This window comes from Herpailurus yagouaroundi, unplaced genomic scaffold (genome assembly GCF_014898765.1).
Source record: "Herpailurus yagouaroundi ecotype Mexico unplaced genomic scaffold, PumYag 222, whole genome shotgun sequence".
Lineage (NCBI taxonomy): Eukaryota > Metazoa > Chordata > Mammalia > Carnivora > Felidae > Herpailurus > Herpailurus yagouaroundi.
Genome location: NW_024412453.1, coordinates 12,918,838 through 12,932,644, shown reverse-complemented (window position 1 = coordinate 12,932,644; position 13,807 = coordinate 12,918,838). Strand labels below are relative to the sequence as shown.

The following is a 13,807-nucleotide window of genomic DNA, read 5'->3' as shown; positions in this document are numbered from 1 at the left end:
AAATAAGCAAAGAAATGCATCCCTACATTACAGGGTCCTCAGCCCAAGCTAGACTCTGACGCAGCCCTTCTCCACGGTTTTATTCCGTTTTGACCCTAACAGCAAAGATCCCCAGAACTTTATTCATTGCGAAGCAAGCAATTGGGCTGGTGCAAGCAGCAATGGCCTGTGTGCTGGTAATGCCATTGCACGTTGATGGACTTCCACGGTAATTCAACATTATTATGTGTCAAATATAATTTATGGTTTAATACAATGCCAGTTTTATAACTGCATTATTGCTATATATTTACATCTGGAAAAAAATAAATCACACTGAAATTTTCCACTTTGAAGGACTTCATCTGGGATTAACTGCTGTGCCAACCAAGGCTGCGTTTTCTTGAGCTAAAATTTGGGGGTAGCTCCAGGCCTTGAAAAGAACCAAAGTCAGCTCATTGCTTCCAGATTGCATCCATTTTTTTGGAAACGGTTCAGCATGCTTTTGTCTTAAATTTCCCAAACGTGCACTGGACGCCTACCCCTTGCTTTTAGGAACTCAGGAGCCCCCGGGAAGTCTGAAACTCTACCCAGTGAGAGAAACCGTCCCTCTTAGTGCTATAAAACATTAAAGAAATGCCCCACACACTACATAAATGGCCTCTTATCACTTACACTTGTCCGTTACCTAGGGTGATATGGTTGTTTTGTTGGTTTTTCAGCCAACAATTTAGCAGAAAGTCTTCTATTGCAATAAATATAGATCTATATTATCTTAACACAGGTATCTGATTTACATACATGTTATAATTGATACAAATCCTTACCTCACTTGTAGCCATTTGAGGTTGCTTCTTATCTCTCATCATAAACAACACTGCCAAGAACATCTTCAGACAGTCATTTGCACACTCGTGCAATTTTTATGTCATTGAGGAAAATCCCTAAATAAATTACAGGATCGCAGGATTAAAAACATTTTTTTTTAATAATGAAGAAAAATAACAACGTTCCCTCCAGCAGCCTTGATGATGGACACAAACGCTTCCACTCAGCTCCTGACACCCACTCAGACGTCACCTGTGCTGATTTCCCTTCTGCTACACCATTAGCAGAATCAAGAGAGGAGACTCACTATCACCGCTCGGCTCCCTCATTACCTTATAAACCTTTTCTGTGCCACTATTACACTACAGTGTAAATTAGACACGTATGCATCCATTCACACTAGTGGATTATAATCGTGTACGACAGGTGTTCGACCTGCCCTGTCCCATTTCTCTATATAATCCCAATGTCAGACACATGAGAGGTATTGTGCACATATGCACTGAATCAAAATGCAGTTAGGGAATTACTGGAAAGGCTACCAAGTTTTAAGTTTTTAATTCATGGTCTTATGGGCTATAGGAAAACCCTCTGAAAAGTTACAAAAGGTCTTAAATGTAGATTCCCCTCTGGAATAATTTCTGTGTGTGTGTGTGTGTGTGTGTGTGTTTCATTACTGGGTGAATTGTATCCTCCCTTCCTTCTCCTTCCTGTTCTCCCTCTTACCAGAGGTGCCTTTGAGAACTGGTCACCTGGCTTCTTGAAATGGGACAGCCACTCACTCTCAGAACAAAGGAGACTCAGAAGGTTCTCTGTCTTGGAAAGGCTCCCCCCAGGTAGCCTTACACTGTAGGGGGCCCCTGAGATTGCACTTACTGAGCTGCTTGTGTGGGTGGTGGAGACACTGAACCTAGACACAAATTTGCCTTTGTTGAACCCAGTGCTTCCGCCAAAACCCCGGTCCCTGGACTTACAGAACAAGATCCGGTGCTCAAAGGCAACTCACTGGATTTTTTTTTTTAAGTTTATTTTGAGAGACAGAGAGAGAGAGAGAGAGTGTCCGTGTGTGCGTTTGTGTGTGTGTGTTTGTGTGTGTGTGTGTGTGTGTGTGTGTGTGTGTGTGTGCACGTGCACGAGTAGAGCAGGGGCAGAGAGAGAGAGAGAGAGAGAGAGAGAGAGAGAGAGAAAGAGAAAATCCCAAGCAGGCTCCAACGTGGGGCTCGAATTCACGAACCGTGAGATCATGACCTGAGCCGAAATCAAAAGGTGGATGCTTAACTGACTGAGCCCCCACTCACCTGATATTATGAGCCAGCTTAATGCTCCTTGGGCTGGACTGCACCACTGAAAAATTTCCACGTCCTTTTCTTCACAATATCACAGACTTCCTTCTAGAAAGAAATGCACTGTGTCAGTTGGGGCAGGTTGTTGTAACAAAAATGCCATAGACTGGATGGCTTGAACAACAGAAATGTATTTCTCACAAGGTGCTGGCAGACCCATTGTCTGGTGAGAGCCCACACCCTGGTCTGCAGTTAGCTGTCCTCTTGCTGTACTCACCCATGGTGGGGAGCCTAGAGAGGAAGCAGGCCTTCCGGTCTTTTCTTATAAGGGCACGAATTGCATCATTACCGTCCTCATAACCTGACCACCCCCAAAGTCCCCACCCCCTAATACCATCACACTGAGGGTTAGGATTTCAGCATACGAATTCTGCAGGAACATAAACATATGGTTCGCAACATGCACTTCACCAAATATATAATAAAAACCTTCTAGCTGTCCCTTCATGATCTCAACTAGTAAAAAAAACAAACAAACAAAAAAAAAAAACACCACATCTTTGGGAAGGTAGTTGATGGCTTCTCCACTTTGCAATAACCATTAAGCCTTTCTTCCCTATCCCAAATGTGCCCTGTTATTATTTCTACCTGTTTTATTGTTGATGATGACCATCAACTAGATGCAATGTAAACAGACCACCTTACTTTGAAACAATATACACAAAAATCTCCCACTGGGAGAAATGCAGAACTTTACTTAGAATCCTGGAACTGGGGAGTCAGTAAAGACAAGAAACCATCTGAAGCAACATCATACTTTTTGCACAAGGAGTCAGGATCAGAGAGGGAAAAGGGTGGGTTTGGGGACACACAGCATCGGCCCAACGGAGGCTGTATCCCAAGTCCCCCTTACAAGGCAGCACTTATGATCCTTCTTTGTCTCATCTCTTTGATAGACATATAATTGCCATAACTAATTGGAAAAGGCATCAGCCTCGCTTTATGATGACACAGGGTGGAAAGGAAACTCGTTGTCACTGCACAATTTATGAGGTCGTTGTTAGATTCATTACTGGAAGATCACTGGGTGTAATTAGTGACCCAAATCCAAGTAGATAAAACAGTTTGGCCCTTGTTTAAAATCTTGTCTTAAAATTGAGTAATTTCCCCTACTCTAGACATAGTGCCTTTGAGGGTCATATTTAATGATCATACATCCCAGTGTGAAGTGACCCCAGGAGAACAAGAGACGACTTTGTAAATTGCACTCTGACTAATTTGCCCATCAGCTGGCATTTTCTCAGCCACCTTCACATTATTTTATGAGACTTTAGTATGATTCTTATATTTATTCAATATTTTTCTCTAACTAAAATGTTTTTTGATATACAACTCATGCCTGGGACATAGCATTTGATCAATAAATGTTTGTTGGAACTCTTTGAACAAAACCATCTGGGTAGTATCTACTCTAACCTTGACAGCAAGGTTGAGTGGTGGTGGATAGAGCAAACTTTAAATTCCCTATTTTGCATGAAAACATGGATTGAAGACTCCTTGGATTCCTGGACGCTTAAATCCTCATTCTCAGACTTTCGCTCTAGCTTCCAGTCTCCTTTCCTTGTTTCCTCCTGGGTAGAGACATTGAGTTCAGGCTACTGAATCTCAGGAAGAAAAAAAAAAACACGTGAAATAGTACTTTCTCTAAAGAAAGAACTAAGATCCCTTGCAGGTGACGTCCTTCTGAACAATGGGAAACTTTCTAAGATAATGTCAATGGTCAAGCCATCTGAAATGAAAGATCCTGACATGGTCTCTCCCCAAAACAATCTACAAGAAAGACTGCAAATGGTCTTCTGGAGATGTTGAGGAGACACTGGGGGTAGTCACAAACTTGTAAGGTTTTAGAGTTGAGGAGAGTTGAGGATCTAGAAGTGGCTCCCATCTTCTCAGGGGTTAGGCGAGAACCCTGAGGTCCAGAGAAGTTCAGCGACTTAGAAAAGTCGCACAGTGAGTTAGTGTCCGAGCTGGATTAGAACCCAGTTGTGGGACATCCTTCGTTAATACACCCTCTCCTCTTCCTCAGATGTATGTCTGGACCAGGGTTTCTCAACCTCAGCACTATTGACATCTGAGGCTGGACCATTCTTTCTTGAGAGAGGCCACTCTTTGCACTACAGGATGGTTAGCAGTATCCCTGGCTTGCACCCACTAGATGCCAATGGCACTAGTACCTCAAGGTGTGGCAAGAAAAATGGCTTCCAGACAACACCAAGAGTCCTTTGGCATAGGGGAGAGGGGCAGGTGTTGCAAAACTGCCCCCAGTTGAAAACCACTGGGACAGCTCCAGATAGGGCTGGACTCCCTAGGGCACTCCCCTTGTCTCTGGCCACCATCTTTCCTTAAGGCCATTCTTCTAAGTGGGGTAATCATTGTCTAAGAGTTGCAAAGTAAATCTACTCTGGTTGGTTCCATTGGACTCTTCTAGAAATAACAGAGCTGGTTCACAATAGAGAAATAGCCTGACCACTCACCCAAACAGGGCCTGGTATTTTCAGGTCCAAAACTCACCTGAGAGGGGACCCAAAGGCACCTAAGTCTCCCCATGACCAGATTCTTAAAGGTTCAATGTAGAAGCCAGATGTCAGTGTATTCTTGCATAAGGACAAATAAAAGCCTTCCATGCCTCACCCCTGAATGCTGATTAATGAGTAAAATACTAAATCAGACATTTATTCAACAAACATGGAATCCAAGAGGGACTGATTTCTTAAAGTAATCTTAGATGTTATTTTAGTTTTTTTTTTTTTTTAACATTTATTCATTTATGAGAGACAGAGAACACAAGCAGGATAGGGGCAGAGAGAGAAGGAGACACAGAATTGAAGCAGGCTCCAGGCTCCAAGCTGTCAGCACAGAGCCCAATGAGGGGCTCGAACTCACAAGCTGTGAGATCATGACCTGAGCCGAAGTCATACGCTTAACTGACTGAGCCACCCAGGCGCCCCTCTTAGATGTTATTTTTAAATAACATCTTAGTGATATTGAACTATGACAGCTTGCTATCTCCGTCTTCAGTCTAAAGATCTCCCAATGCATGGCCCCAACATCCCTCCTTTCATTTCTTTACTACATGTGTGTTTAACTCTTATTGGATATAGTAAAGCAATATGGTCATCCACAAGACAGCCATGTTCTTTGACCTCGTGATTCAATCAACTTCGGTCAATTTGACCAGCAAAAGTTCTCAGATCCTCTCATCTTCCCCATCTCCACTGTCTTTATCCTTAACAGCATCATCTCTCACCTGGTATAGATGCCTCCACTCTCCTTCTCCAATCTCCCCTCAAGCCAGGCCCTAAAGAACCAGCACAAAGATTTTTCTGCAGTGTGTTCCTGGAAACATCACTGTTTCCAACCAACAGGTGGCTTCTCGTTGCTTCTATAAAGGCCTGACTTCTAAGATTTAGTACACTTTGTTCCACCATCCTCAAACACCTTTCGCTGCTCTCTGACTCACAACCTTCTAGACTTTGAGGCTGTTTGGCATCACTTGCCCCTCCACTAGTTTCATGAACCCTTCAGGCTTGCTTATGTGTCTTTCCAAATACAGTACCTGGGGCTCACCTCTAATATAACATGCATCACACAGACACATATTCCCCAGGCTGAACGCAATGAGTGGCTCTTCCCAAGAAAGCAGATCTATACACAATCTTTGGTAAAGAACCATGAGTTGGTCATCTAAAATAAAGTCCGGGAAATAGGAGTTTGTTTTACAAGTGTCCACACCCACCTTTCTATTTCTTCTTTGTTGGGCCCAAGATTTGTCCCTTTCTTAGAAGACCCGACTAGTGAGGCTCTTTGCAGAAGTCAATGTGGAAGGACTTAGCACTCGTTACTACCGCTGTCTCCGTCAGGAATTCACCACACATCAGATGTGGGCCGTTGCTTGCAAGCCATGGTTCCATTCAGGGAAACCAGAGAACCTAAAAATAGGAAAAGAGGGACCAACTCAGGTTCGAACAAGAATCTCTTGAGCGTCCATTTAGAGCAACAGAGTAGACAGTGTTCTAGTTACCTACATGGGGAAAATCAAAAGGGGAGTGGGCTTGAGAACAGGCGTTAGTCTCCATACACTTTATATATATTTTTATATATATATTTTTAAGTGTGTTGTGTTAAATCGCTGATATATGCCTCTGCTGGCTGCCCAAAAGTCTCTGACCACCTGAAGGGTGGAACTCGCAATCCATTCTCCAACCTCACATCCAGTCGTGATGCCTCCGTAGTAGTACCCAGACCCAGTGTGCACCGAGGTTTGGAAAAAAATTCATTAGGATGCCATGCTCACACATGTCTAGTCCACTGTAGTTGGGTCTGGGTTTGCCTGTGGGGGCCTCGTATTTATTGTACTCATCGTTCTGTTTCGGTCTGAGAAATGTCACCCCGGAATGCCTCTTACAAGTTCCTCTTCATAGAATGATAGTCTTTACAAGGGCTCACACTGTACCAGGTGATTATTCTTCACAGGAATGCTCATCAATAATATGCTACAGTTCCTTCCCGAACACAGATGTCTGGTAAATATTACATGTTTATCCATACTGAGGGAGGGGAGTAAACAATGAGGGTCCTCATGAGGAGCTCTCCTCGAGAATCACACTCACTTTGGGGCGCTGGGACTAGGGTGCTCAGCAGAGGGGAAGTAGGGAGGAAGAGGTCCATGGCATGGCAGCTCGAGTCTGGTGTGATTCTGACCACCACTTACTAGCTATATGACATGAAATGAATACACTTATGAACCTTCATTTTCTCATCTATAAATTGGGGATAACAATAGTACCTAGCACACAGTAAGTGCTCAAATGCTAGTTGTGCTTTTCATTAGGAGAGAGGACACAGACTGTGATCTAAGACACTGGGTCTCCTCATTGCATTTTCTGAAATAAAAGATTTCTATGTTTCCCAATTCTGACTTACAGCATGAAGAGGAGAGAGAGAAAGCACCAAAAAGAAATGGCTAATGAGGCCTTCTCTTTATGGAAAAAGGATGAAGATTGGCAAAACACCCTCCCTTTAAAAAAAAAAAAAAAAAAAAGATGGTGAATCCTAGCTACTCTATTTACTGTGTGGCCTTAGTAAGGATACTGGACCTCTCTTATCTCTAGTTTCCTTGCTTTTAAATGGAGGATGAAAATATCTACTTCACAGGAATGAGATGGAGATTCAACAAGGGCACAGATTCAACACAATGCAGGCACAGAATAGTGTGCAAATAAATCGTAGCGAAAATGTAGGATTCTACAATCCTGACCCACGGTAGCCCTGTCTGCTATGTGATCAAAGAGAAAGCAAATATACATTCTGTAAAAGAGGAAGGATGGATGGATGGATGGATGGATAGACAGATAGATAGATTCTTATCAGGTAGAGATGCTTTCCCTTCCCCTCCCTCTCTCTCTCTAAATACACACACACACACACACACACACACACACACACACACACACAGGATGGATGGATGGATGGATGAAGAGATGGATAGACAGAGAGAGAGAGAGAGAGATAATAGAAGGGTAAGGAGAGATGTTATCTGTATCCGCATAACAAATTATCCTAAAACGTAGTGGCTTAACACAACAATCATTTGTTTTCTCCATCTTTGTCAGTCAGGAATCAGAGTGCAATTCACCTGGGTGCCTCTGCCTCAAGATCTCTCACGAGGCTTCAATCAATGTGTTGGCTTGGGCTGCAATCTCATCCGAAGGCCCAACCAAGGGAGGATCCACTCCCAAACTCTCTAACATGGTTGCTGCCAGGACTCGGTCTGTTATGGATTGTTGGACTGAGGCCATGAGCTCCTTGTTGGCTGTTAGCTAGGCCCACCGCCAGTTCCTAGCCACCTGGCCCTCTCCACAGAGCAGCTGAGAGCCTGGCAGGCTGTCTCCATCCCAGTGGACAAGGGACAAACTATGAAAAAACACGGGATGGAAGCCAGTCTGTGTGTAAACTGTTCTTAGCAGTAACAGTCCCTCCCTTCTGCCCTATTCCACTGGTGAGTCACAAGGTCCAGTACATACTCAAGGGGAGGGAGATCAGTGGGGAACAACTTAATGGCTGCTCACTACTATCCCAGGGAATATGAAAAAGCCTCCATTACTCTATCAAAGCCCCTGGACCCACATGTTGACAGGGGGCAGCTCATTCTTCTGTATCTTCCCATTTTAAATGCATATTTGACTTTTTCCCACCCATGCTCATTTCCTGTGCTTTTGGGTGAGGTCTGTGAGGCAGGATCGGGACAGTGTGCTTGGCGGAAAATAAAGGAAGGCAGTGAGCTTTGAATGATTAGGAAGGGAGAGGCAAGCCCTTAGCTGTCCTTATAATACCTGAGCATTTCACATTGCACATTTTCTCCATGCACAGCTGCAAGACAGAGTTACCACTTTGGAAAATTAAATTTCATAGAAAGTTGGCCATGGTTCCACTTCCCTCTCCCTATGGAAGCAAAAGATGGAAAGATCTCTGACTTGTCACAACTGCCAAATCATTTGGGGGCATTATTTTGAAGGAGCCTGAGTCCCTTCTCTGGAGAGATTCCCTAATAGAAGGCCTTAAAAGCAGCTGAAATGAGGTTAAAAGCTTTTGAGAGTAAGTGATAAAATATCCACGTGATCTGTATAAGACGGAAATAAAGACACACACAGAGAGACACAAACAAATAGACAGAAATTAGATGCTTCTCAGAAATTAGGGAGGATGCTTTCTAGAGGGTACAGTCTCCTGCTGAAGAGAGGATTTAGTATCCTGACCTGCCAGCAGCCGTGTTGGATGGATTCCTCCATTAGTTTATTGGAATGCTCATAAAATAAAGGTTAGCCCCATCCTAAGGATATCTTCCACCTTTTCCAAACCATACTATCAAGTTGTATTAGCTCCTTGGGTTAAGCCACCATAACAAAGAGAATGTGTGCTAATGTGACTTGCCCGGAGTTAAGCTCATTTAAAAATCTAGAATACCATGGAGAAAGTTCCCCGGGCTAAGATAAGTTTAATGAGTCTAAATCTCAGCAATGAACTCACCTCCAAAGTTTCTGAAATACTTAGCCCTGGGAAGGGCATCATTTGTTTATTCGATGCAGAAAGTCCAGTCTCCACCCCCATCTCAGTAATGAGGGCGCTTGAGAATTAAAAGACAGAATGAAGAATTTGTATTAACTTTCTCAGTGCTGTGTGATTGGAAGGTGAGCCTCCATATACACTCAAAGATACTTATATACCCATTCTGCCCAATGCAGAGGGTTGGAGAGCTTCGTCTTTCAGCTTCGTGTACAGCCAGTGTTCTGATCAGCCCATCGTCACTCCCTCCTGTTCGTAACAGCGCCCAAATCTTTCAGGAACCACACTGTGGATATCCCACATTGTCCTTGGGAAGCTGTTAATCATGGCGTCCTTTCCTGCCCTTCCCCAACTAAAGGGTGGTCATGTGACTCAGGCTGACCAGTTGGAGGACTCCTTCATCCAGACGGTTTGGATCCAGAAAGAGGATAACTCAGGTCAATTAGTCTTCTTTAAATTTTGATGTGTGGGTAGTGTGGGCCGAAAGTTCTTTCCTTTTGGATTTTGAGCCAAGAAAATGTAGGATTATGGCTATCAGCAGCCCTTTTTACTGCCATGTGAGGAGGGGAGGCCTGAAAAAAATAGCCACAGAACACTGAAACGAAAAAATCAGAGCCCCGAGGAATACTGTCTAAGCCCCTGTACAGCCCCAGACTTCCCAAATAATGGTCAGAGATTTGTGTCACTAGCCATGAAAAGCATCCTGACCAAAGCTATGATAAATACTGGAGCCATTATAAAGCGTTAAGCACTGACGATACCAAGAAAAAGGCCATGATATTTTGTCTTGAACGTGTCCTCAGTCAAGGATTTATGGTGAGTGGTTCAAAACACGAACACCAGAATCAAAGAGACCTGCATTTGAATTCCAGTTTCACCATCTCCTACTTCTGTGTCAGTGGTAGGCAGAATTCTAAGGTAGCCTGGAGATTTATCCTGCACTCACCCTGGGTACGTGCTCTGCGTTAGACCCTTCCCCTTTATGTGGGCAGGGCACATGAATATGAGGAGGTCTCGCTCCAATGATTAGGTCACATTATATGGCAGAGGTGAGGGGATTTTGAAGGTTCAGGTGAGATTCTAAGTCAATTGGCTTCGAGCTCATCAAAAGGGAGACTGTCCTGGTGAGCCTGGCCTAATCAGGTGAGGGTGCCTTAAAAAGAGATTGGACCCTTCTGTAGAGAGAAGCATTCTCTTGCCTGCCTTAAACAATCAAGAGCTATGCTTTGAACTGCTTACAAGGAGAGGCTGCCTCTGGGAGGCCTCAGACCCAGACTATAAAGAACAAGATTCTTCCAACCTTTCAGGAGAGTTTGGAAGAGAACCCTGAGACACAGATACAAGAATGCAGCCCTGATCAACACTTCAATGGCAAACTTCTAAAACCCTACTTGGAGAACCCAGCTAAGCCTTTCCCAGATTCCTGACCCACAGAAACTGTAAAATAATAAATGTGTGTTGTGTTAAACCATGAAATTTGTGATGTGTGTTATGCGGCAGTAGAAAAGCAATACAATGTCTGCTCAAAACAAAGCTTTCTGACCCTGAATTTCTTGGTCTAATAAACGATAATTGTAGAAACACCTACTTTTATTGGCTCTTGTCAATATTAATTGGCAATTCCTATGTAATTCACTGCTTGATCTATGGTTCAATACCTATTAATTGCTAGCTTACCTCCTCACATGTTAAGTGTGTGTGCCCATATGGGGTACTTCCATCACCAAACACCCAAACATCAGGAAGGTCATCAATCTGTAAGGTCATCCTATCTATCTTCTTGCTTTTATAGCAAGGGAAGCAAGGTCCAGAAAGGGACAGTGACTGGCCCCAGACCACAAACCTTGTTAGCAGCTTCAATAAGGACTTCTGGCTCTCAGCCAGGTTCTGCCTGAGTTGCCCCCCTTCCAAAAAAGGAGGCTCTTTTGCCATACTTGATACAAACATTCCTACAAGGTCAAATTGTTTGAAGGACCCAAAGCTTTTATCTCCTGTATTTTGTTATCTATTGCTATGCAACAAGTTATCCTAAAACTTAGAAGTGAAGAATGGAAACATTTATTTTGACTTATTTAAATTTTAGCTATTTAACATACAAGACAATACTGGATTCAGGAGTAGAATTCAGTGATTCATCACTTACATTCAACACCCAGTGCTCATCACAACAAGTGCCCTCCTTAGTACCCATCACCCACTGAACACATCTCCCACCCACCTCCTTCCATCAGCCCTCATTAAGAGTCCCTTGTGGTTTCTTTCCCCTTCTTCTTTGCCCCCCACCCCATCCCATATGTTCTTCTGCTTTGTGTCTTAAATTCCACATAGGAGTGAAATCATATGGTATCTTTCTTTCTCTGGCTGACTTATTTTGCTTAGCATAATACATTCTAGCTCCATCCACATGATGGCAAATGGCAAGATGTCATTCTTTTCGGTGACTGGTAATACTCTATAACATTCCATGGAGTAATATTTGACTGATGAACGGATAAAGAGGATGTGGTGTATGTATAGACAGTAAACACATATTATCTCATTGTTTCTGAGGGTCAAGAAGCTTGGTGTAGCTTACCTGGCTGCCTCTAGTTGAGATGTCACATGGGGTTGCCCCTAACCCGTGGACAGGGGCGACACTCATCCGAAGGCCTGACTGAGGCTGGTGTCCATGTCAAGCTCACTCACCTGCTGGAAAGGGGCTCCAGTTCCTTGCCACATGGGTCTCTTCAGGAAGCTGCTTGCAAGCCAGAAGCCAGTTTCGCTCTGAGTGAGGGATCTGAGACAGAGAGCATTACCACGATGAAAGCTGCGACATCTTTTAGAAATTAATGTTGAAGTACTGCATCATCACCTCCGCCCGAGTGCCACTGGCCACAAAGATCAACCATAGTACAAAGTGAGAGGGCGCTCCACCAGCGTGTCATTGCAGAAGATGCCATCACTGGGGGCCGTCTCAGGGGCTGGCTTCACGTCTTTCTGTAATGCCTAAATAGCCACACCACTGCCGGGGGAGATGGGATGACTTCGTCCCAGCCCTTGTGGTTAATAGAAATATAAATACCGTGACAGTGGAACCCCTGCCAAATAGCACATGAAAATGGCATTTGAAAAGTGCAATTAGTACTCTTTTTCCCGAGAAGGTCTGCTCTGTTTAATGATCTACATATCAGTGCGTTCCAAGCAGAGGTATTAAATGTCTTAGAATACATTACAACATTACAGCATCTTCAAAAGATATCAGCAAAATGACCATTACTTGAATTGGCTATAAGCAAAGCCTCAGAAGGTCCAGGTGGCCTTGAAATGCAGAGCCGCACTGTGGCAAGAAGGAAGGGCTATGGAAGTCTGGCTTCTAGAAGTCTACATCCCTTGTTATTAACAGGCTCTGCACTCACGTTGTGACCACAGCCCAGCTCCCAGGCTCCCCCAGCAGACCCCTGTGCCCTGTACAGATGAAACGTTGTTTTGCAAGAACAGAATGACCACAGGTGGGGTATGGGCAGGCTTGTCCCAATATGGTGACCTCGGTGTGGACATTGCATCACATCCCTGACTTTGTCCCCCTGTCTGTTCTGCAAACTGGCCACGTAAATTGTCCTGAAATCTAAATCTACTCATGTCACCTCCCTGCTTTTTAAAAAGATTTTGGAGGTGTCTCCTGGCTTCTGGGGAGGGGGGACGTATGAAATACGTAGCTAAAAAAACCAAATTCTGGCTCTAATGCTTCTCTCCATCCTTCTCTGGGTGACAGTTACCCTGAAGTCTCTCGATGTCCACGCTCCTTTTGCCTCTGGACCTTCCCCACTACTCCTGCTTGGTGGCCCACTCCACCCTGCTCCCCCCCCCCCACCTTCACCTCCCTGAACCCCATACCTCCCCTTACTCAGTCCCATGACAGCTTACACTCTCCCTCAGAGAACTTGCAACAATAGCAGATAAGCATTTAATTGTATTGTTAGTTATTTGTTATCTGTTCCCTGCTTTTAAACTATAGCCGCCCCAAGAGGGGTAATAGTATCTGTCTTGCCCCACTGCTGTATCCCCAGTGCCCAGGACAGTGCCTGGCACATGTGGATGCCCCAAAATATTTGTTAAATGAATAAAGATGGAGAAACATAAGCTAGATCAGTTATTACCAACCACCGCCCATGGACCAAACCCAGTCTACCGCCATTTTTACAAATAAAGTTTTATTAGAACACAGCCATACCCACTTGTGTTTGCCCATCTTCTGTGGCTGCTTGCTTTCTTTTCCTTCCTTCCTTCCTTCCTTCCTTCCTTCCTTCCTTCCTTCCCTCCCTCCTTTCTTTCTTTCTTTCTTTCTTTCTTTCTTTCTTTCTTTCTTTCAGAGAGAGAGCTCAAGCAGGGGAGGGGCAGAGAGAGAGGAAGAGAGAGAATCCAAAGTAGGCTCACACTGTCAGCACAGAGCCCGACATGGGACTCGGACCCATGACTGTGAGAACATGACCTGAGCCGAAAACAAGAGTCAGATGCTTAACAGACTGAGCCACCCATTCTGTGGCTGCTTTCGTGCTACAAAGGCAGAGATGAGGAACTGCCCCAAAATCATCTGGTCCATGAGGCAAAAATATTTA

The 13,807-nt window shown here is 44.2% G+C and overlaps 1 long non-coding RNA gene across 1 annotated transcript; it reads right to left on the bottom strand.

Annotated features, from left to right (window-relative positions):
• Positions 1 to 811: 811 nt before the first annotated feature.
• LOC121019346 (uncharacterized) lies at positions 812 to 11,991 on the bottom strand. Its single transcript, XR_005785538.1, has 4 exons — positions 11,898 to 11,991; positions 5,887 to 6,079; positions 2,106 to 2,198; positions 812 to 923 (listed from the first exon to the last, which is right to left on the bottom strand). It is a non-coding gene; the product is annotated as an uncharacterized LOC121019346 (long non-coding RNA).
• Between the last annotated feature and the right edge of the window lie 1,816 nt (positions 11,992 to 13,807).